At 50.0% G+C, this 24,527-nt stretch overlaps 1 protein-coding gene and 1 long non-coding RNA gene across 6 annotated transcripts in view; one reads left to right on the plus strand and one right to left on the minus strand.

Annotated features, from left to right (window-relative positions):
- Positions 1-24,527, plus strand: part of LOC144178758 (uncharacterized) — a 131,530-nt gene that overhangs the window by 60,968 nt on the left and 46,035 nt on the right. Inside the window, exon 1 of one of the 5 annotated variants that reach the window (XM_077706861.1) lies at positions 20,399-20,896. The exons of the other annotated variants lie outside the window; for them this stretch is intronic. The gene's annotated coding sequence lies outside the window, so the exon portion shown is untranslated. Of the gene's footprint in view, positions 1-20,398; positions 20,897-24,527 lie in introns of those variants that run through there. 5 annotated transcript variants of the gene reach the window in all.
- Positions 1-24,527, minus strand: part of LOC144178761 (uncharacterized) — an 86,989-nt gene that overhangs the window by 26,075 nt on the left and 36,387 nt on the right. The window contains exon 2 of the long non-coding RNA XR_013324060.1: positions 23,615-23,741. This is a non-coding gene — a long non-coding RNA (uncharacterized LOC144178761). The remainder of the gene's footprint in view (positions 1-23,614; positions 23,742-24,527) is intronic.

Genomic DNA, 24,527 nt, shown 5'->3' on the forward strand with positions numbered 1-24,527 from the left:
TTTCCTTTTTTGTTGAAATCGCAATTGTCGCTATGCAATCGCCCATCACGCTAACCTTGAGGCCTTAAATTTAATCCTGCGTACGGGCGTGTTCAAATACCAGCGCTTAATAACAATGGCGCACATTTTTTATATTTGTAACAAAACAGAAAAATTCTACAACAGGCACATAAATACTACCAATGAATTAGATTATTTGGTAACCCTGAATAATTTGTTAGCTGTCACCTTATCGAATGTGTTAGCCACACTTTTGTTAAGAGTAAGCTTTAGTTACGCTCAGTCACTGCATTATTGCTCTGACCACTGCAATTCCTTTTGCGATACCGAAAGTGTGCATTACAATCAGTATGTCATCGTACCGCCTGAACCCCTACCATCGTTCCGTGTGCTACATTGCGGAATCTTATAACACATAATGCGGTTACAAAATGAAAGGGAAATTTGACACGTGGAGCATGAGATGGGACTTTTTGGGTAGACGCTCTTTAATTCGTCCACAGCAGTACTCCCCTCCGGAACGAGTAGCAGTAGAAGCAATGTAGCGAGTTGGGCAAACGGCTTAGCAAACAGCTTAGCCACTGAGCAGCTCCTGCGGTCACACTTGTCAAGTATTAATAATTTGCAGGTGTCGGACCTTTTCAACAAATTATGAAATGCAAAAAGTTTGCACACATCGGGTGTGAGCTTTCGCTGTTGCGCAGTGGAGCACTCCTGCAGCCTGATTTCTCCAATGAAGTCGCAGCTAGGGAAGGGCAAAGTCGTTTTATATCACCTGCAAGCTGCCGAGAATGACATTTCGTTTGGTCAGCTTGCACTACGCTCGCGCCTCCAGCAGCAACAGACCAATGCTACATTGGTGCTCCTTCATTTCCCCTGTTGTTACATAAAGCGTGATAGTGTTCAATTGTCTGGAGGGGAAAGTGCGCGAGCAAGTACGAAGTTGATGGTACGGGAAAGAAAAAAAGGCCTGAATTGCATTGACTGTGCAATATCAACAACAGAGGGTCGAACCGTTTCGGCATGAACCGGTAACCGTTATTTCTTTTTCCGGTTCAGTTCCGGTTCGGGTTCAGCGTGCTCAAAAAATAACGGTTCGGGTTCGGGTTCAGTTCCGGAAAAAATACCGGTTCGGTTCCGGTTTTCGGTTCGGTTCGGTTCCGGTTCGACACCCTGATATATATATATATACAGACATCTGCATAGACGATACACGAGCGCGCGCGCGTGTGTGTGTTCGTTGCGTTCTGTTCCGTTCCTTTCTGTTCTGTTCGTTCGTTTGTTATTACTGCCATATTCGGGAAGAAATGCTTACTCAGCGCCCCGTGTACTATGTCGTGTGTATCATTTCGACATCGATAGCGCATGCGATTGGACCCATGTTGGCCAACACATGCGCCTCATGAGTCGTGACCGCAGTGTAAAAACCAAAGCACAAACGCAGGACGTACGTGCGGCAAGGCGACTTCGTGTGAATTACCCCATTAGAGGGCTTCTTGAACAACTCGGTTCGGTGTTTCGTGCTGATGTCGATAAGACGTGCTATGCTGCAAGCGCGTGTCAACATTTATACGCTGACTTTTTTTTTTGCTCTTTTTCCTCTTAATAACACGCCTTCTCGTGAGCTCGTGCCGTCGCAACTAGCGCGCGTTGAACTTTCAAGGCTAGCGCAGCGGTGAACCTGCCGTACTGTGACGAGGGGGGACGTGCGATTAGATCGGACGAAGAGGGAAAAGGGTGGCCGCCCGTCCGGATTGCGCCCCCAGCTGCGTTGCGCAGGTCAGAGGCAAGAGCGTGCGGGCGGGCAGCGGAATCTCTCAGCCTTGGACGGACCGACGGTGGAAGAAACGGAGAGGGTCAGCGACTTCTCCTTGATCTTCACCGCTACGCGGGTATAGCTGCTGTTGCCGTTAAAAAGACGAAACGTGCACTATTCTTTAACGTGTAAAGTTCACTCGCACGCGGCACAAGTTTGCACAGGCCGTGGCTAAGGTGGTGTTGGGGTGAGCCGAAGGACGCGGGTTCAATCCCGGCCGCGGCGGGCGTTTTTCTGACGGAGGCGGACTACGTAAGCGCCCGTCTTGTCGACATTTGGAGGCACGCTTAAGATCCACCAGGTGGTTGATTTGGAACCCTCCTTTACGGCACGCCTCCAGGTGAAGCTTCAGCGCGCGTTAAACCCCAGAATTTGAATTTTCGCACAAGTTTGCGGGTGTGTACGCGCGTCGACGTAACTGTGGGTTTTGAGTCGTGGCTTCAGTATTACGGCAGGCCTTATCCTGGAGCCTGCGAGCAAGAATGGTTCTGACAAAATGGCCGTTGTGAGCTTGAATAAGGCCGGCTTATTTTTTCCCCCACCCATATCTTCGGGGAAACAGGTGAACATTCCAACTTGTGTAATGCGCCGATGGCCGTCGGTTCAGCGAATTAGCACGATTCGCGTGGCTGACATTGGTCGTCGGGCCTGCCGGCGGCTTTTCCCGCAAGCACCTTTGTCCCGACGAACGTTGAAGAGAGATTGGGTAAGCCGGAGAATGGATAACCGCGTGCCAAGGTATCAAACGTGATACTATATACTGCAAATTATAGTGTACAAGCGTTACGCGAATCTCCTGTCGCTGGTCCACTTTTCGTATGTGCATACGCTATCGCCGACGTAGACCGATCGCCGCGCCTATAAGCTCGGATTGCGGAAAAATAAAATAAACAAGCACCTGTTTGACGAAACGCGCTCAGGACTTCGATATACGTTTCCAGCGAGAAAATTGCTACGAAAACTTGCAGCGAAACCGACCGCATAACGCGAGAACGTTGTCGCTGTGTTCTGCTCTGCCAGAGCTGCCTGGGCACGTGCTGCCTGCCGCCTTCGGTTCTGAATGACCGCGCACGCTGGGCAGCCTGTAATGACACTCGCTGTGCAAACCTTGGTCTCGAATTCTTCTTTCTTAACAGCTCGTTTTCTTACTTCTCCGAACAGGCAGCGGGGCAGGCATGCTTTATTCTCTGCTTTTCTCGCGAAGGCCCCCCTGTCGATTTTTACGCCTCGCGTTTCGCTCCAAGAGCAGCCCTCTCGGTTCGCACGCGCCGCGAGGGGCGAGAATTGGAGCAGTTTAGCCAGCCATTGAGCCGCGGCCAACAATGCGGCGGAGTTTTTCGCTATGCTCGATCGCCGCGGCGCTGCTGCGGAGATATACGCGGAGAAAGGGTGGAAGAAAATACGAGGTACGCGCCGATGTCCGCATGACTGCATGCACACACGCGGTTTGCTTGACACGTTGCGCGGACCTATATAGTAGTGGAGCGAGTGCTCGTGCCTCCCATTTCGCCGGCGCGCTAGAACGGCCAGGAACAAAGGCGTTCACGCCGCGGGCCTCCGCTGCACGTGCGCCGAACCCAATGCCGTTCACTCTTTGTGTTCGCGTACGCTCCAAACGGGAGGAAGAAAAACGAAATTCATGCCCGTGGAGAAAGAAACGTTCCTTTTCGTGCATTGTTGTTGTTCCAATTATGAGAAAAGTGGCCGACACCGAGACCGCGTTTGAACGGCAGGTGAACTCTACGCAGGTTAAGGCGCGTGAGAGTGGAATCGAGATTTGGGTTCTCCACAAGGAGACACCTACAGACTTGGACCGCTCGGGCGTGGCCATCGTGCAGAGACGTTTTCTCTTGGCGAGACGCCCTGTCTCCAAGGAAGTGAGCGGAATTCGCGGTTTACGCGTGGAGCTGCCATCCTGCTCAGGACTTGTGCCCCCAAAGAATCGTGCCGACAGCGATGATCATGTTCGGCACTCTTTTAGCTTGCTTCACTGCTTGTGAACTGGCAAGAGATGGTGAGGACGTCAGAAGCGGAGATAACGTCGCGACATGTCCGGGCTAAGTTATGTTAATAATTCGCCAGTCGGTTGTTGAATCGGGTGGGATGCGGAGATGACTCGTCGAAGAATCGGTCACACAAGCCCCACTTTTATTCAAGGCACGAAGGCGGAGATCTAGCGGCCGCACCGAAAAGCTTTACGACGGTTGCTTAATTAGTTTGGTAAATTTGACCCGCTGCGGTGGCTCAGTGGCTAAGGCGTTGTGCTGCTGGGCACAAGGAAGTGAGTTCGATTCCCGGCCTCGGCGGCCGCTTTTCTGATGGAGGCGAAAAGCAAAAACGCCCGTGTGTACGAGATTTCGGCGCACGTTAAAGATCCCCAGGTGGTCTAAATTAATCCGGAGCCCTCCACTACGGCGCGCCTCATCGCGTGCGTTGCGTCGGCGCGTTAAACCCTACAATCAATCAGTTCGGTAAATTTCTGTGCGATAGTGCCACGATTTGGGCTTTGGCGTTACTTTGAGACGTCATAGTCCCCGTACAACGTACTTCGGCACCACGCCTGAATCAATCTTACACGTACCTCAACTACAGAGTGCTCTTAACGTTCATCTTAAGCGCAGAAAAAAACAGGGACATGGTTGACAAGGAGAAGCGCTTGTCCTTGTCTACTGTGTCCCTGTTTTTTCCTGAGCTTAAGATGAACGTTATGGAATACCAACTAGCCCCAAACGCAAGCCCTTCTACAGAGTGCTCGGCTAAGTACATCGTACTTCGTCGCACACAGACCAAGCGGAAGTAATAAGAGCAGTGGCGGTCTGATAGGCGTTTTGGATATGTCTCGCTCCTTTCTTCAATGTCATGGTGTCGCCTGGCTAAAACTACGCGACCGCGTTTACGACGTCATTTGCTGTACAAAAAACAAATGCGCGGGTGATGTTTTTTTTTTTTCACCCAATGACTCAAACAGCAGCGGAAGCTATCTTTTAAAAAAAAATTACTGTATTGGTATTTTTGTCCTGCGCTGTGTATTTACTTTTTCATTGCGCCCTCCGAAACCTGATCCTGCTGTTATAGAAGCCTCGTTGCTTTCTATCGTATTTTCGGCGTAAGTAACGCCCCCTTTACACTGGGATAAGAATATTAGAGCGAGTGTGGCTGGCTCGTGGCCCCGTTTTGGGGAAACAACTGCGGTCAATTGGGATTTGAAAAGAGCGTCTGCGGTCACTTCTTTAAAGGGGTCACGAAGAGAAAGTGCATTTGTATTTGCGTAATTTCATCTGCTTGAACAACCTTTAAAGAGCGTAAATCCGAAATATTTTCACAATTTATTGCTTCTGGAATTTAGGAGTCGCCTTTGAAATGCTTGTTTTGAGGCGCATCGCAAGCGGCCATGTGATGTCATCGGTCATCACCTCAACTAGCAGTGACGTCGTGCTGAGAACATTCGAGAGTTAAACGCTGTTTGTGTATATTATTTTGTGGAGCTGTAAACGCGATATTTTAAAAAATAATGCATCCTTTATTAGTTGCCATATCGAGTTTTCTATCTTCGTGACCGGCGGCGCGACCGCTTCAGTTGTCTGGCGACCATTGTAGCAGAACTGGGACCACGGGCTGTTTGTGCTCGGTTTTCCTGCTGAAGTGCTCGTTGTTTTCGTCGAATTGGCTTCGGAATCTTACCTTTTATGTATCAGACTGCGCAGAGCCGATCAAGCAAAAAAAAAAAGAATACTGTGGTTGATTCCTCTGCCATAGGAATCAGTAAAACACGAAAGTGAAATGTGCAGCGAAATCTCCAGCTGAGCATGATTTTCGGGTCGGCGGCTGTCTTGTGGGTGTGGTTGGCGAGCGACGTCCTGCTGGCGGGTCGCTTCGGCAAAGGTGTGCTGGCGTCTTTTCCGTGACGGATGTGGCATTGACGTCAGTGAAATCTTGGGGTATCGCGGCATAAAACACTTCCGTGTTCAAATATAAAACCCGAAAACGAACAGCCGTAAATATAACGTACTCTTTAGTACTAAAGGTTGCTTCCCCGCGAGAAGACCCTTTGTGCAGGGGTGCATCCTTTACAGGCCGCTTGCTTCGTTGTACTGGCGTCACTTCCGTGACGGATATAACGTCAGCGAAATCTTCGTGTATTCGGGAATAAAACACTTCCGTGTTAAAATTGCCCCTCGTTACACAAACGCTGTATCTTCGTGTGATTCGAACTTGCGGCCGCCGGGCCAGCCTGCATTGAAGTCGGACTCACTCACTCGACCATGCACATACGTAAAGAGAGCGCGCTCGCGGCTGAAAACTGTGGCATAAAAGAATTTTGTAGCTCAATCATTCCGGTTTGTTGTCATAACTTCTAATATACCCAGAGCTTTACCCGCCACCGCAGCAAGCCATGCATAGAGGAGCATAATCAATTGACGAAACAGCGTTAACAGTAAAGCATTGCTTATTGCACGAAAGCAATCTAACTGCGTGACGGTGGGACTCGATGCGCTGTGTCACTGTTTCTCGCTCGTTATTTTTACGCTTGGAGAGTAAGATACGGGTTGATTTTAATTTACTACTGCTCGAAGTTCCTTCGGTAAACGTGTTCAAGTAGTAAGTTCCCGTTTTAAGCTTTCGGTCAATTAATTATCTCGCCAGATCAGGAAGTTCACACGTCGGCAAGTTTGAGCAAGAATGCCGACTAGCAGAACGACAGTTCAGACTAGTCCGAAATAGCTTAAAGAGATTACAAAAGGCACTTTAAACGTGGTTACTTTTGTCTGCGCCACTCGCCCTCGTTGTCATTTGGAGTTCGGCATTGATCAGACATCGCCCGTTCATTTGCGGGCGAATTTCATCATGGCGCCGATGTTGTAGCTGTACGGACACTTTGCGGGCGCGCTGTATACGCCGACATGCTGGTCAGACAAAGGGAAGGAGCTATGATTGGCCTCATAACATGACGTCACTTCACAACTTCAGGAAGAAAGCCACGGTGAAACCGCAACTGCATTTTTTTTTTACCAATTTGCCGATATCGTGCGACGAAATGGCTATGCACATGTTTATACCCACAGAACACTTTTTATTTTTCAAAATCTCTTTACGGCCCCTTTAATTAAGCCGTCTTTCTCCCTCGAGCGCTTAAAATAGTTGCATGCATGTAAATTAGGGCTGGGTGTAGTCTAAAAATTTTATCCCGAATAATCGGCTGACTATAATAGGTTAATTCATCGATTAATCGGCTGCGTTGGTTTGAGAATAAAAATGCCCAAGAATAAGATTTTAATGATATTCTAATACTAAAAAATGACTGAAGCTCACACTAACGCGTAAGACTTGAAGGTAGCGAAGCTTCTCGCAACCTCCACTATACCATCACGACCTTTTAAGTCCACGATTGCAACCGATTTGCTTCTTCGCTGTCGCAACGACCTTTACTCAATCATTGTTGCTATAAGCACGGCCGCTCGATGGAAACTAGGTCCGGCCTGCCGAACGCGCCTCTCCGGCGGTGACGGCGTTAGTTTCCCTTTCCGCCGCAGTGTCAGTCGTGGCGCTAATCATCGGTGAAAGAAGAGCGGCGGCTGCTGGCCGCGGTCACGGTTTCAACGGTTTCAATGTGGTGTAAGTTGTTCATGACTGCACCGACGGCCGAAGTCAGCATCTTTATAATTTATAATAATATGCGGTGATACGTGAGGCGGAAACTCACAATATAGGCGTCACGGACTAACTAGCATATAAGAAGTAGCCACAGCGCTACATTTGTTTTCCTTTTAGCGCGCCGCATGCGACGTTAGCAGGTGGCGCATTGCTAACGCCGAGCGCAATAGGCGGATTTCTTTCTAAAGAATTTCCCATGGCTTTCAGGAATAATATTTGGCGTGGCAAGCTAGTCTGAGCAACCGCATTTGTTTATTACAAAACATCTTATAACTTGCGCGTACGTAAAAATTACATAAACGTTTCATGCTGTGTCGTACACGCCCATTTCTCAATGCGAGTTTGACAAATGTGACTGGATATTTTCACACCTTGCTTTAACTGCGTTTTCAAAGAGAACTGGAATAATCTTAATACCTTTTAGGGTCTATTGGTCCATTTGCTTTGGAAATATTGTTAGACTGCGCGTTAGGTTACAGGGTACACAAAATTATGGAGGACACACGAATGAAATGGACAGAGCGAACGCAACTATGAACTGATTTATTGCAACAAGAAGATTATTTACATGGGAACCAAAACACGGAAATGAGTACAGAATGCTGTTGGGATGCTGTAAAACTGCGGCAGTCGTTCTTTGATTTACACTAGTTGCACAATGTAATATACAGTTGGAAGGTAAAATAAACTGTAATAAATAGCTGGGACATCAAAGGTAAATTTAATACAACATTTAAAGGGGGATTTATTCGGCTTGTCAGAAAATTTGTAAGTCCTCTTCACCTATGGTTCACCGGCAATCAGCTTTACAAGCGGAAAACCTTTGGCGAGAAATGTTTTCGCGAAAGCTTCAGTAGATTCTCCAAAGAACTATTAACGTCGCCAGCCCAGGTGGCAAGAAGCAGCCTCAATAGCTTTTGCAAGAACTTTTCGCACAGCTCATGACAGTGGTACGGGTCCTGTTGCTGGCGCACCACATCAGCGGACAGCCTGCGAGGTGTGGGAAAACGGTGTTTGAAAGGAGCTTACAAATTTGTGCGCTGTGTCGAACTGCCTGTACAGCGCGATCCTCCTCGAACTTCTTCACTTGTTCGCGAAACTCGTCGCAGCGTTTTTGCAGTTTTTGCAGTTTTTCGTTTAGTCTGTTTTCTTTCATTTTAAGGCGGCGGGCATTTCTCTTGGTGTTATCGAAAAAGCCTGTCAGATAGAACGAAGTCTGGCATTCTCGAGTCTCAAAATTACGTTGGCCGCATGATTGCATGTCCGTGAGAGCGTACAGGATTGGGTCTGCATCTTTCGGTAAGTGCGGCTGACCTCTTTATTCATTACCAGTTAGGCCCAGAACTGAACGTTCAATCGTTTCATTTTCTGCAACCATTGTGCTCACTTGCCCTTGATTGCGTACTTGAGATGCCGACGCACACGCCTCGAGCAGCGGCCGAACATGCGCCCTCCTCCTTTTCGGGCTTCCCGGCTGCACGTACGTTGGGTACGAAGGAAATCTTGTCGGCACAGCTGTTGGCAGCAATAACTGGCGCTTCAATCCCACCGTGTAGTCATCCTCTTTGAAGTGCAGCGAGCAAACGGCCGATCTGTAGCTTGGCTTCCGTTGGCTGACCTTGTTGATGCCTTGACGGGAGATGTTGTGCAGCCAGGCGTCTAGGAGTCGCTCTTTGGTGGGAACTGGTGGTAGCAGACGCCCGGGATTTTCGAGGAATTCGACTTGCAGCGCGGCACGCAGCAGTTTTGGGCATTTCATAACCAGGAGCACAATAGTACGCTGTACGCGCAGTGCACGGAATTCTGCGAAACGAAAAGCTCAAAGCGCTCACGCGAGCTTCAACATTCCCGCCGCTGCTGCTCTTCGCACCCAAACCGGAGCCTGCGCCGATACGTGGCACCCCACCGCGAGTACAAGCGGCAACCGTAATTCTTCGCTTCCATGTCCTCGCCCGTCGCCGACGCGCGATGCTGCAAGCCGCATTAATCCTTCCAACCGTGTTGCTTGCCCACGTTAATTCCGATTCCACCCTCCCGAAGTTAACATTCAAGTAAAACTTGAAGCTGAGCTAGTTCGTTTCTGTTCATGATGCTACACAACATAAAATCACGCAAAATACACAAGTTCTCACTGCCTAGCAGTTCTTATAAAATCTATTAATATCCTCCCAAGCGGCCTATCAGACTTCACACGTCAGATTTCACACATACGGGAAACTCGACCGCACATGCGAAATCAAACCACGATTCAAACGAAATACGGAACCAAAGCAAATCACAAACACATTGCCGATAGTACACAGGTGTTTCTCTCAGGCAAAGCAGCGCATCTACGTACGCAGCGCATCGTACGCAGCGCATCCAAGCATTTTACTCCCCTGTTTAACGAGTAAATATCCGGTTTACTAATAAATGTGACCTTCTACAATTTCTCGGCATTTGGGGACATTTGGTTCGGAGTAAAATTACCGTGCGTGAATTCAAACATGAGACAGCCCTGGGGCTGCTGAGCCTTTGGCAAGGTTAAAACACGGCCGCTTTAAAGTTGTCCTTCCATTAGCATGGTGAATGGCAGCAATAATGGAGTTTTATTTTCCAGCACAAACGCGCTGCTGTGTTTAAACCGAATTAGCATTGTAACATGCTGTACAGTCGCATGTACTCACGAACATTGCGGGAACTTGGTTGCGGGAGCGGCCGCATCGCACTCGTCTTTTTAAACAGTGAACAAGAATTACCGGCATCAAACAGATGAAATTCTTAGACATTGAAGACATATCTTTGCCGTAAATTGTGGTGTTATTATTTTCCAGATACGTGTGTTAGAACGCGAGTGAACGACGTTTAAAGGAACGATCATCGTCGATATTCCGTAGGCGCCCCGAAGCGAGGGCGGCGGGAGCCGTCACCGATGTGTGGCGCCCCCGCCGAAAGTAGCGGCGGCAACTGACAACTCCGATTTCACGCGCCTGCCCATCGGCGGCGCGTGAATGGGCAGGCCGGACCTAGTTTCCATCGAGCGGCCGTGCTATAAGTATGAGCTTCTTGTATTATGTTGGGCATCCCCTTGGAGGGGCGTACGTTATGACGTGTTTTTCGCGTTCCCAGCGTGAGTTACCACGATTACGGCAAACGCTGGAGTTTTTTTTTTTTTTTTTTTGCCAATATTGGTCAATATCTGTAATTGGGTATTGCTTGGCTTCACAAACGTGCGCCCGGGACGCTGGGCAGTCGCCGCGATGCACGCATACACGGGCGCTCGGCATTTTCTTAGTTTTTTTTTTAACTGCCGGGTGATCGCCGCGAAGTACACGATCACATGCGCTCGGCATTTTCTTGCTGTTTTTAACTGCAGACACGAAAAATAACGATTTGCTAAACAACTTAGCTGTTAAAATAACATCAGTATGCTCGTCGGCTTCACAGACATTCCAAGATGGTGTATATGCGTTTCCTAGTCGGTACAGCCAGCCATCACCTGAGCTTGCCTATGGGGGCTGTATCGCAGCATAAACGTAACTAAAGCATACAAAACCTCCCGAACTGAAATAAATATCCGTCAAAATGGACCTGCAGGGGTTGAAAACCACGGTGTAAAAAAATATTCAACAGAAATAGCCGAAACTGAGCTAATAGGCGAAAACCCGCAAAAACGTACAAGAAGCAGTAGCTCAAACTGACCAAAAGGCAACGAAAATACCCGAAATTCTATTTATAATGCATGAAGATGTCATAAATATGTTATATGCGGGATAACAAATTTAAGTTAACATTCACATATAACAAACCCTTGAAAATGAAAAAAGAAAAAGCGGTAACGGGATTTGAACCCGGGTTCCGATGGTTGTTTCGCAGGAGCGGAACTACTACACTACGAGACCAAGCGGTTCTGAGCGATTAAGTTGAGGGCCACAAGCATGTGGACATAGCTTCAAACATATGCTCCTAGATGGCGCCATGCGTCGCTTGGCTGTGCTGACTAGGAAAAACCTATCTGAACATAATTTCCTGCTAGGCTTCAATACAGCTCAAGACATTCGAGCTTCCACTGCACAGACTTTTGCTTTATGATGCGGAGCAGTTGAGAGCGCGAGAGCCGCTGGGACTATCGAAGGGAACCGCTGGCTTGTGTGGTATGTATCATAAGTACATACCATAGATCGCATTGTTGTCTTAGTCTCTTCGGGTGGTATTTTTTTTCTGTCTTGGAAGGATTAACAGGGAAATGAGGTACGAAAATGCGTTCTTTGATTCTCAATTTATAAGCAGTCGCGGCGTTTTCCTAATGTCGAAAGGGCTACGGATGTATGCTCACACTTTCGGCTGCAATAAGCGTGTCATTTTTCTTCGGCGTCCCATTAGCGATATAGGGTTAAATACGTGACTAACAAGTTCGGCATGTCGGGTGCTGAAAATCTCCAGCATACGTTCTGCGCCGTCCGCGCCGTCTGCAGTTTCGTTGCGAGAGGGTCATGGCGAGATTGTGCCCTTTCAAGGGGTTGACATGCGGCAGCAGCTATTCGCCCGTTGCGTTTGATGATGATGAAGCGGCGGGGATATATGGACGCAGAAGCGGCGCAGCCGGCCCGCGTTATTAAAGTCGTGACGCGCTCGACAGAATTTGCGAGCTTGGAGACACGCGTAAATACTGGCTGCGTGCATGCGTCAGGCTTAGGCCCGTACACAAAGCGTAATGTCTCGCCCTAAGTGAGGGGCAAGTTATGCTGTGCGTGCTTACTTAAGTAAGTGCACGAGGTATTAAAAAAAAAGTCTCGTACCGAACACGGGCTATACCTATTTGCATCATCATCATCGTCAGCCTATCTACGCCCACTGCAGGACAAAGGCATCTTCCATAGATCCCCAATTACCCCGGTCCTATGCTAGCTGCGACCAATTTATCGCCGCAAACTTCTTGATCTCATCTGCCCACCTAACTTTCTGCCGCCCCCTGCCACGCTTGCCTTCTCTAGGAATCCACTCTGTTACCCTTAATGACCAACGGCTATCTTGCCTTCGCATTACATGCCCTCCCCACGTCCATTTCTTCTTAATTTCTACTAATATGTCCTTAACACGCGTTTGTTCCCTGACCCACCCCGCTCTCTTCTTGTCCCTTAATTACGTTACACCTATCATCTTCCGTTCCTTTGCATGCTGAGACGTCCTCAATTTAGGTTGAACCCTATTTGCATAATCTTGGTTTGCATAACATATTTGCATAATCTAGGCGAATAAAAATTAAGTTTTTTGAGCATCGCAAGACTGGGTGCATGCATAGCTCGTTGTTCGTGTCGGCCTTGAAGGTTGACCTTTGGGGAACTGTACGCGAGTCAAACCGGAAGTGACCTGTGACTCTCGTGAGGACACATCTACTTGCATGGTGCTGCTTAGCGTCACTAGCTTATTTAGTGACGCTAGTGCTGCTGAAGTGATGCCCCCCATCGAAGTGCTTTCTTTTTTGGCTAGGGAGCACTCCGAATGGGCTTCCGAAGAGCAGCGCTGTCATCTCATCGACGCCCCGTACTCGTCGAAGTGGCCCCACCCAAAAACAGGTGCATTGAGGCGCATTGAAAGCTATCGGTTACCGGTCCGGTTCTCGCGTTGGTCGTGTCCGTCGTCGTGCGCAAGATATATCGAGTGTCAGTAGCAGGCGGCCACCTTCGGAATCCGCGGACACGCGGGCTCATCGCCGTCGTGCGGGCAGCGCTGCACACTTGTCGCGTGACATTTCCAGCGACGGTGACGCGAGCCATGGTCGAATCCCACGTGCATCGCGCGGTCTGCGCGTGTCGCCGAAGAGCGCAAGAGTCGTGGACGTTGAAATGGCGCCAGCTCGAGAACTTCGGCTTCCTTAAGCAACGGCGGCTGCATTACTCATAAAGAAAGGAATGCTTCGAGTGAAGATAATGGCATGTTTCTGACGGCTGTACCTTATCACCATCGCTTGCAACTAATGTTTACCTCTGAGGTTGGTCACGCGCGAAATAATCGTCTAAAATTGAAAAAAAAAAAAAAAAAAAACGTAATGCTGTTCTACATGTCCCCGCCGCAGTCGCATTTTTTTTTGTTTTGTTTGTAAGGCGCTTTGGTCCGCACAAGTTTTCAGTTAGCGCAACTATAGCATACCTCACCTGCATTTAACTGAACCAGACCTGCGCGTGTAAATGACAAATAAATGTTACGAATATAGTCGATCGTCGCCGTCACAAGTTGTTGCTTGCGCGGCCATCGCAACTACGCACTGCGATCGCAGCAGTCGTTAAAAAAAAAAAAGAATTAACTTGGAGGACACCTAAGTGAGTTGTGAATTGTGAAAACAATTGTGAAAACAATAACACACTTGTGAGTTGTGAATGCGAAAACAATAACGTCCACTTTAACGCCACAAAGCGCTCCTTGGAGTTCGGCTCTGCGAGGGATGGCAACTGTTGCGCTGCTGTATGAGCTCAGCGGGGCACGTGCTTCATATGACGTGCCGCTGCCGAAGACCGCATCCACAACTGAACTCGGCCTTCCCCCTGGCTCTTCCCATGCCCCGGCGTCGCCTGGCAGCGCAGTTTTTAACTTGTGTTTTAATTGATGTGCGGACCCGCCGCGGTGGCTCAGTGGCTAAGGCGTTGCGCTGCTGAGCACGAGGTCGCGGGTTCGATTCCCGGCCGCGGCGGCCGCTTTTCTGATGGAGGCGAAAAGCAAAAACGCCCGTCTGTACGAGATTTCGGCGCACGATAAAGATCCCCAGGTGGTCAAAATTAATCCGGAGCCCTCCACTACGGCGCGCCTCATCGCCTGCGTTGCGTCGGCGCGTTAAACCCTACAAACAATCAATCAATAATTGATGTGCGGAGCTCTCGGCTTCTGACGCCAACGCTGACGCCGGCTTTTTTTGCTTAATCGGCCATATAATGCTTTCGCATAAAGAAAAAAAAATCGTTCAAAAGTCTCTGTGTAGGCGACGCCGTTTACGACCATTTTGCGATCGCTACAGCTTGGGGCACCGCCGCTTGTTCCGGCACTTGCGTTTTGTGTACACTCGGTAGACGAGCTGTCTACAGCCTGGGCTTTGTTTCGATTGAGGTTCTGGTTGAGTCTACACACTCGGGCACCTTTTGCGGTACATTCATCGTAAAAACATCACGAAGGCCGTTGCCTCTTCGCAATATGCTTAACAATGGGTTGGCCTTTGTCGTTCCAAAATATGGTTTAGTATCGTTAGAGGTGTAAGCGGCTTTGGCCCTTTTGTTTACGTTTCATTGGCAGCGAACATGTGCATCCTGTTGGTTTGAACCTCCCCGGATGCTTTCGTGTACTAGGGTAGAGGCACGGAGTCACTTTGCTTCCTTTCCTCTCCCCCTTTGCCTATTCTGCTGTTTCACTAGGCGGCGGATAATCATCAGGTGCCAAGGCGGTCAATTTGGCCCGATGTAATGCGTCTGTGCGTTCATACCGTGCAGCTCAGTCGCAGTATTTGCGAGCGCGACAGGATGTCATGAAGGGGTTAACAGCGCACAAAGAAGACGACACACAAGAGGCGACAGGACCTTCGTCTCTTCCTTGTGTGTCGCCTTCTTTGTGCGCTGTTAACCCATTCATGATACCCCACCAACTAGCCCACCAAGCCATCCTCGTGAAAGACAGGACGCCCACCGCTTAGGTCCGGTGGTTGCCTACTTGCTACTTTCCGGCTTCCGGTGTGCAGTCCCTCCTCACCTCCCCCTCTCTCTGTTTACTACTCAGCAGGGGCAGAGTGGCTGTATTTTCTGCCCTTTGATGATCCCCTTTCCAGCTTTGACTGCGATCGATCGAACATAGCAAGGACTATAGACGATACCATGTTTAGGAAGTGCGGAGGTATGAAGTCAGTGATCGTCACCCTATTCATGTCCACTGCAGGACGGAAGCCTCTTCCATAGAACTCTACCGCTCCTGTCCTGCAATGAGCATCCATTCTGTGCCCCAAAATTTCGCTGTTTCGTCACTGTAATTGTCCCCCTAAAGACATCCAACGTCTCATTACATGAGCGGCAAAGAGAAAAAAGGGCCCATCTCCCCGCGAGGGGGACTCGAGTAAATGCGTCGCATAGGGGGCGGGTGTATTGCGTTAACGTTTAGTGTTTGGGGAGTTGTTGGTAGTGAATGCGTTGTATCAGCAGCTTCTTGACGTAGTTTGAATGAGTCAAGGATATAAGGCGCGTTCGTAGCCTCCCATTCTGTGTCGGTTTTGTGGCGCAGTGGGAAAAGCACCATGTACCTCGCGTTCCGCCCATAGGTAGTGAATGCGTTGTATCAGCAGCTTCTTGACGTAGTTTGAATGAGTCAAGGATATAAGGCGCGTTCGTAGCCTTCCATTCTGTGTCGGCTTTGTGGCGCAGTGGGTAGAGCACCATGTACCTTGCGTTCCGCCCGCAGGGTCGTGGGATCGAAACCAGGCGCCGGTAAGTATTATTTTTTTATATAGTGTAGGGGGAGGGGTGCGGACCTGTTGTTGAGAGCGAGGAGGGTAGCGTGATGCGGGAGAGGAGGAGTGGGGGAGAGGGCGCACCTGTAACGGCTGTTGCGGACGCTGAGGCACGCCAACGCCGGGTGACATCGTGAGTTAAAGAAATGCTCCGCATTTAAAAAAATTGTGCACTGCATACAGTCAAACCCGTTTATAGCGAACTGCAATATGCACCGCGATTAGTTCGATATATCCAATAGTTCGATATAGTCGAACCCGCCTATAACGAGCTTATTGTTACGAGTTCGCAATCCGCGGGAGCCCCCCGCCCCCTCCCCAACTCCGCCATCCGCGTATGCAGAAACGAACACAGCACAGTAGCCATTACCAGACCAAAATAATCCATTTATTGCAAGTATCGAAGCTACTTTCCGCCTTAACTGCACACGTTGAAAAAAAAAAAACGCTGATTTTTGTTTTCACTTTCGTTTTGGCGGATTCAACAATTCTCTACACGAAACATTGTTTGCACCAGTTCGAGTCCGCGTCCTCAAAAATCTAAGAATCATTGGCGGAGCACATCGACTGCCGAAAGCGCTTCATTATAAGCGTCGGACGGATTTCACTGGCGACATCATCGGGAACGTTGGCGAGCTCTTCCCACAGTTCACCAAAGCTGCTGTCTTGGTCCGCACTCACTGACTGGGCGGGTTCCGTCGCGAGTCCCGCGCATCGGAAATAGTTACGGAAAGTGTCGGCCATCACGTCACTCCGTGCCAGGCGCAATGTCCTAGTCGCGGCTCTTGCTCCGTGGTCGCGGCCAATCCACATCTCAATCGCCGCTCCGAGATCATGCATTTCGGCGGCCATTCTAGGCGCCCAGAGTTCGATATATCGGATGTGAACTTCGTTATAAGGAATATGTTTCCCATGTATTTCCATAACTGAATTATTTTTGTTCGATATATAGCATAATTCGCTCTATCCGGGTTCGTTATAGCCGGGTTCGACTATTAACTCGTTGGCGCTTCGGCTTGCATCCGTATTGGCCTCTCAAAAAGGAAAAGTCGCTCGTTGCCTTACCACAAGTGAAGTAAACGTTTCACTATGAAGATTGCTGGAGTGCAGATTTTTTATGACCCAGGTCCGGCGCGGTGGTATACGCCCTATATGTTTATTCAACCCTTTTGTTCGCGCATGTGTCACTCTGATAATCCGTGTTTATGGCTCCTCACAATGGTTGCTCGTCTGTCATTACAGTGAGTGAATGAGTAAACTGGCGATTCAGGGGGCCTTGCAGCCTACTTGGGGAAGAAGGAGAGGGGTGGCCGTGGTATTCGTCCGGTAAGGTCTGCCTCGCGCACGAACTCCCACAAAGAAAGGATCGTGCACGCTTGCCGCATCCAGGTGAGGGGATGGGATCGTCCCTTCCTCCAATCAGGCATTGTGCTTATTCCTCAGCGGTAAAAAGCCGGGATAACCGCACAGTAGTTACCGGACCGTTGGACAGGGAGCGGTATCGAACTCGTCGCGGTGGCTGAAGGCATTCGATCGCGAAAGTCGCGTGCCGTTTTTAATTCCGGACGTCTTCGGCTCTCACGGAGTGATTGAGCGCTTAATTCACCGGGCGTTAAAACATTAAATCGCAGTCACTTCTTCTTCTGTCCACCGCTTGTCCAGAACGTTTCACCCTGACCATGTAGTACATGCAGTATATCCTCGTTATAACGAAGATACTTCGTTAAAAGCGGGTATGATGTGTTTCGTGTACGCTGCGGTGGTGACCATGAAACAATTCTAATAAAGCGATATTTCCTTGTAACGAGGCTTTACTGCGGGGACACTTTGATATCGAAAGAGAGAGAGAAAGAGGAGGGAGGGAGGGAGGGAGGGAGGACGTATAGACTGTAACGAAGAGCGGACATTCCCCTTCGGCGCCTGTGTCGTGCACCATCACGTATCATCACCAGCGCCATCATTAGAAATCAACAGCAGCAGTGTGTTGAGCGGCGTCGTTCCGACGACATCATCGTGCTCGTGGTGGGGCTCAGGCTCAACTATAAACCCGTCACAAAACGTTTACTCGGAAAAGACTTAATGAACTGTGGGTTCTGGGCACCGTTGACTTGGTATTTGTGCTGAATTCTGGTGGACAGCGCCGGGTGGTTCGTCTTGTACTCGGCGTTTTCCTTTTCCTTTTCTCGCCGAGACATGCGGGGGCAGTCTTTCCACGCGGCCCGCAGAAGCTTCTGCGGAACCAGCAGCACGCGAGACACGCGCTGGGCGCAGCACTACAGTCGTGCTCTTGTTCGAGCCCCGGGGCTTCGGCTTGGCGCTGTGCTGATGACGCACGCGTGCGGCCGAGGGCGGCACGAAGGAAATAGACTAATGGCGATTGCGTCGGCCGGCGAGGAGGGAACGCAACCGTTCTCGCACGCCAGCAGCTCGTGCAGAAAGGAACGTGAGGCGATGAGGCTGCTGCCCGCCGACGCCTGCACGCCACGGCTGCGCTTTCTTTCGCTGTGTTCGCCCCCACCCCCTTGTTTTCTCGGCGCGTGCTGATCGCGAACACGCCACCGGCCGCGAGTCAGAAATAGCGAACAGACAAAGAAAGCGCCGCGCGACGCTGCGCTGCTGCTGCTCGCGCCGGCAGCCGGGGCGCTAGAAACGAAATAGAACTGGACCGCTTCCATCTTTCCGTTCGCCCTCCTCGCCGCCCCACTGTCTTTCATCCCGGTGACAGCGCGGCTGGCTGCTGCGAGGCTGTGCTCGTCATCCGCCGCCCACTTCCTCCCGCTCCTCCCTCCTTTTTCGCCCCGACAACGCGTGATCGCTGGGAAAAATGAGCGGAGATGCGTTTTCTCGACGTAAACGTTATCTCGTCAACGCGGCATCGCCTCTTCTTCTAACTTTGGGGCATCCGCGTTTGTTTCTACTTATCTCTCTTCAAATAGTTGGAGGAGACCTTGGCAGTTTTGTACGCTCGTGCTTGTTGTCTATGCCGTTTCGCTCGCCGCAGACATCGTTTTGGCCGTGGTCGATTTCGGCCGTGTCAACAAAGCGATGCAACCTGCGGGTTGCTGAAGAGGGTGGCAGCCGTGGTTCGCGGCGCGCGAGCGAGCTGTGGACGGAAGAGGCGGGAAACAACAAACAAAGCGAAGCGAGGGATCCTCTGGCGCTCTCCTTTGCGGCGTTGATGATCGCCCTTCGTGGACGCCTCCAAGGGCAGTCGGTGGCCACGGCGTCGGGGAGGGAAGGCGCAGATCGGACGGAACTGCGTGGAAAATACGGAGGAGGAGGGAATCTCTGCCCGTCGTCGTCCAGTGATGATGATGATGAGGGCGACCAGTGACGCCGGACGTGAACCGAAAAAAAAAAAAAAAGAGGATCCCCGCCGGCGAGGGACGAGTCCTGACTCCTTGGGGAGAGAAGGCAGTTTAGAATTGCTCTGTGCGTACTTTCTCTCACTTGGGCTCGCGGAGTTGCGTCGGCTTCGCCGTCTCTTCAGTTTTCTCTTCTTTCTTGCGTTCCCTTCTCTTTAGCGGGAGCTTCACCGCTCCTCAAGCACGTTCGTCGGTCTCCTCCGGCACTTTTTTTCGCGGCTCGCACTTTTTTCTTACTTCTCTTCGCCCTGTCCACCTCCGAGTCCACTTCGTTTTTGTTTTTTGGGCCCGCTGGACGATCGCGCTCCCCATTTTTTTCTTTTTTTTTCCGATACGTGGTGAGGTGCCTCTCTCTGGGCTTGACGGTTGCGTTTTTTTTTTCTCTTCCTCCGGTCTCATCGGTTCTCCTCGCGGTCTTCTTTTGCACGTCCCTCCGCTGGCGCGGTTTTTATTAGCTTCGCTTCTTTTTCGGCCTTGCCCGCCTGTTTCTTTTACTTGGAGCTCGCGGCGGCGTTGGCTCCTCTCCGCTTCTCTCTTCGGGGCCCGCTCTCTTTTTTTTTTTTTTTTTTCGGTCTTCACGCGCCGGCGTACGTGCGTGCGTTGTTACTGCGTGCGTGCTTCTTTTCGGATTTCGTTCGAAGCCGTGCGGCGTTCACTCGCTGGTGGATTCTCTTCCTTTTTTTTTTCTTCTCTGCCTCTTCTCCACCTTGTTTTTATCGCGCCTCGCTGCTGCTGCCGTTGCTCGCGCGCGAGCGCGTTCTCTCTGGCTGTCGTCCGCGTCTTCTTGCCTCACTTTTTCCCCCCTCCTCTTTCGTTCTTTCTTCTTCTCCTCTGCCTGGCTCTCTGTTTTTAGTCGCCATACTCGTTTCTCGATGCGGAGCTGTGCTTTTTTTTTTTCTTTTTTCTCCCCCTTCGCCTTGTTCCTGTCGCTTGGAAAAAGCGAGCTAGCGGCGAGCGCCCGCTAACGCTTCTATAGCTCGCGCCGCGCGTTCGCCGAGCGTGCTGCCGCAGCAGCAGCGGCAGCTCTTCTTTTTTTGTCTCTCTCTCTCTTTCGCTCTTTCTTCTTTTTCATCTCGTTGCGTGCTTCTCTTGTCTTTTCTTTCTTCTTTGCTTTCTCTCCGGTGCCAGTCCGCGAGAGCCGAGCGGCCGTGCGTGCTCGCTGTGTGCGCGCGCGCGTTCGTTCCTGCACGCAGTACGTGGTAGTTAGGACGTGGCAAGCACACACAAACGCTTTTTTTTTTTTTTCTCCCGGCTGCTGCGCGCGCTCTCGCTCGCGGCAGCACATCGCCGTTGCTGCAAGAGCAGGCCGGTCGTGTAGCGACCGGTGCCTGCTGCTGCCGTCTCCACCGATGCCGCCGGTCTCCTCGTCGTCTGTGTCGTCGTCGTGATGACGCGTGAAGTGCCCTGACGTTTTCTCTCCGACCGAGACGCCGACGTCGCTTTGATTTCGGGACGAAATTAGCGTCACTTGATGCGGAGGAGCCCAGCCGGTGGTCGTTGGAGTGTGAAAGCACGTTTCCTCTCCTCTCGTTGGAATCGCAGCCGCAACACACGCGCACCTTCGTTTCCAAACCCCGTCACGATGATGACCGTCGGAGTGCAGAGGTAAGCGCGCCGTGAAGGTGCTTAATTATCTCCCGGTGGGTTTGAATTAACGCGAGATTCGAAACGATCAAAACTCGCCGAGGCAGGAGGCGCACGTGAGTTTGCCGGCGAAGAGAGCCCTGCCGCTGCTACAGCGCGCGACGGTAGCGACGCGACGTGTGTGAATCGGAAACTAGGCGTGGGAATACGAAAGCAGGGGGCGCGCCGAATGTGGAGCGAGATTGAAGGAGCCGCCCCCACCACCACCCGCTCCTCGCCGGAGAATGAGGCAAAAGAATATAGAGAGAAAGCGATGATCACAAAGGGAAATAAGGGTTGCGCCCCTTTTTTCGCGCTGTTTGTCGTTACGCCGGTTTCAAGGCGACCGGAAAAAGCAAATGCAAGTATGAACGAGGGGAGCTGCTTTGAATGTGGCGACAGTGAGCGTGTTTTATAGTGAGTCAGCGTGTGTGGGTATGCGGTTTGGGGGGGCCGTTCTTTATTGACTCCCTCCGCTCTATGAGGTTACGAGCCCCGTTTTACCTTTTTTTTTCTTCGTCAGTCGTTCCGAGTGGCTTATGAATTTGTCGACGGCGCTATAAATCGTTTTTCCCGGTGCTTCGACGCGGGAAAATTTGGGCGCGTTTTTTTTTTTTTTTTTTTAATTTTCAGCGGACCTGGCGAACCATGTTTGTTGCAATGAATATGTATCCGTTTCTAGTATGCGCTTCTCTCGCAGACACGTTGTTTGGTGACGGGAATGCAACACTTTTTTCTGGAAGTCGTTGTGCGGGTGCATAAAAACAAACTATTAAAAAGGTAGAAGTAAAACAGTGAACTTGGTTATCGCGAGGTTTTTCTCACATGTGTCAATACAGATACAAATAATTGAATATGAAACAGTACATCCACGCATAATCGTTTGCTAATTGTTAGGTTCCAAATGTAAGTATATGGACAAATAATTGATGCAATATCACTCCCCCTCCCTCCCATCTCTTTCTCACGCACACACGCGTCCCCTCCCCCCTTCCACCCAGAAAAGGTCGGTTGAGGGCAAGATAAAGTAACAGAAGTGACGTCTGAAACGTTTGCCAGGAGATAAAAGCACAAGGAAGCTCGTTCCACATCTTGACGCCAGCACTAGTCACTGACCGCACACGTTGTTGGATGCCAGAATTGTGTATGTACTGGTGGCAGAAACAAAAAGGCGACCTTAAGTGGATTGTTGTGTTACAGTTCAAACATTTTCTTTCTTTTTTTTCTCTTTTTTTTCGCTCTCATCTAGCGTAGCAAGCCAGCCCGACGGCTCGGCTAACATCGCTGGTCTTCATTAAAGTTATTCTCTCTCTCTCAAACAAACATTAGTCACGTAGTAGGAATACCGGCATTATCTGATTGCGAATGAATAAGACCCCGTGACAGTGAGCAAGGAATTATCTCCCCAGCGCTTTTTTGTTAGGGGGGGCGGGGGGGAAGCAGGAATTGGCTGGTAATGCGTGCCATAGTGTGCAGTACGCAAGACGGGAGTGAAATATAAAAAAAAAAAATGTGTAGTGGGCTGTGCCGGAAAATGTGTGTCCTATTTTGTCCTCTAAGCATACAATTTTTTTCCCCTTTTGAGGTTGTCACTGTGTGGCCTCGAGTGAAACGCTTCATTACACATGTATGCGCGCTGACTGTTTTTCACTTCACGTGGAGACCTTAGAAAAATATGCTTAGATTGAAAGGCGCGAAGCGTCAGTGTATTGGACACAGTTTGTTAATACCTTACAGTTAATCATTCACGGTTTTCTAAACATCTGGTAATGATTTATATCTTGCTAGCATCGCTCAATTATCGGCATGCATAACCGTGGTCACCGCGTAGGCGGGTCGTTGATATACAGTGTGAAAAAGTAACGGCCCTAGTACCGACCCTGTGGAATCCCCATGGTTTGGTAACGGTTTGCTTAGATAACGGTGGAAGAACTTTGCAAGGCAGATCCCTGATACCGCGTGACTGTAATGACTGAACAAAATATTATGGTATACGGTGTCAAATGGCTTTTCGGTGTCTAAGCACATGGCGAATTCAAATCAACACTTGTGATATTTTCGTTATGTCAGATGGAGAAATCATTTCAGACTAAGTGGGTCTAGACGCTTGAAAACATCACTGGTTCGATGGAATAGTGCTTTTTGTTGGAGAACATTTATCGTCGGACACAGAATAATAGGACATCTTCAAATCGGGGTCGTCCTGTAATTTTAGAATTCGTTGGGGCCACCATTTCTGTATATCGAAAAACTCGTGCCATTTTCAAAGCGTCAGGGCAGTAATCTGTGTAAGACGTTTTATCGAACAGTTATGGTGAAGTTAGGGCCAAAAAATAATAAAAAGAGACACACTAGAATTTTTATCCCCTCCCCCTCAAGGAAACCGACCTAGTCCATTTCCCCCACCTCCCTTTGTCTCTCTCACAGCGCTGTTGTTATCTCCCCCTCCCCCCCTCCCCCGATAGGTTTCCCTTCCTGGCTGAGATCCGGCGTCACGTGGTTACTTTTAGGTCTCCCTTCCACTCCCTCTTTACTTTTCTCTTTTTCTCTCTGGGGACGGTGAATGAAGTCTGTCGAAGTAAATACCGATTTTCACTGCAAAAATAAAAAAAAAAGTCTGCAGCTCGTTTCGCAAGTTCTTGCAGCACGGTACGCTACACGGCTCTCTACAAAGCAGCCCAACGAGCGCATCTAACTTACCGTGACGCTCCACGGAGGCTTGCTAGATAAACGCGACTTTGGAAGGACATTTTCGTCCCCCCGTTGTGCAGGTGGAACCGCCTCGGTAGCTTTGGCCCTCTTAGCGGCGCGCAGTATGTGAGATGAACTGCAAAACAAAATCAACGCTTTGGTTTTGCGCTTATCTGGAGCTTGGTGGCTGCGAAAGGCAGAAATTATCCGTGAGGCCTCCCCTTTGGAGTTATTTACCCAATGAAGTTATGTAATGTAAAGCGAAGGCAAGATAACCGTGGTCATTAAGGATAACAGAGTAGATCCCTAGAGAAGCCAAGCGTAGCAGGGGCGGCAGTAAGTTAGATGGGAAGATGAGATCAAGAAGTTTGCAGGGATAAATTGGTCGCACTTAGCACAGGACCGGGGTAATTGGAGGTTAATGGGAGAGGCCTTTGCCCTGCAGTGGGCGTAGATGGGCTGGTGGTGACCCAATGAAGTTATTTACTCCTCCTCCGTTCCCCGTCGTCGTGCGTGTTGTTTTAAAACATCGTCCAGGCCTCTTTTCCTCCCCCTTCCTTGGCGGAAACACACTTCTCAAGCATGCTTTAAACTAATAAAGAGTTTTAGCATATCTTTACCGTGCTTGCATGAGAGTTATAGCAGAGCGGAAAACTAGTCGCGGTACGGGACCCGGTACAACTGCGCATGCGCGCAACCAGTCTGCGCACGCGCAGTAGCGTTGGTCGCCTACCGGGTACCGTACCGGGAGCCGGTAGGCGATTGTCTACGGCGTTACCGTTTACCGCTGAAAACAGTAGGACAAGTTTCACCACACCGTTTGCGGTTTGCGCATTCCGGCCACAGTGGTGCATGTAGCGACATCTGATGAATTAGCCTCAAAGCAAATCACGCATGATTGGTTGCTCATAGCTACCATTTG

Source organism: Haemaphysalis longicornis, unplaced genomic scaffold, assembly GCF_048455015.1.
Source record: "Haemaphysalis longicornis isolate Haplotype H1 unplaced genomic scaffold, Haemaphysalis longicornis Haplotype H1 scaffold_4, whole genome shotgun sequence".
NCBI classification, from domain to species: domain Eukaryota; kingdom Metazoa; phylum Arthropoda; class Arachnida; order Ixodida; family Ixodidae; genus Haemaphysalis; species Haemaphysalis longicornis.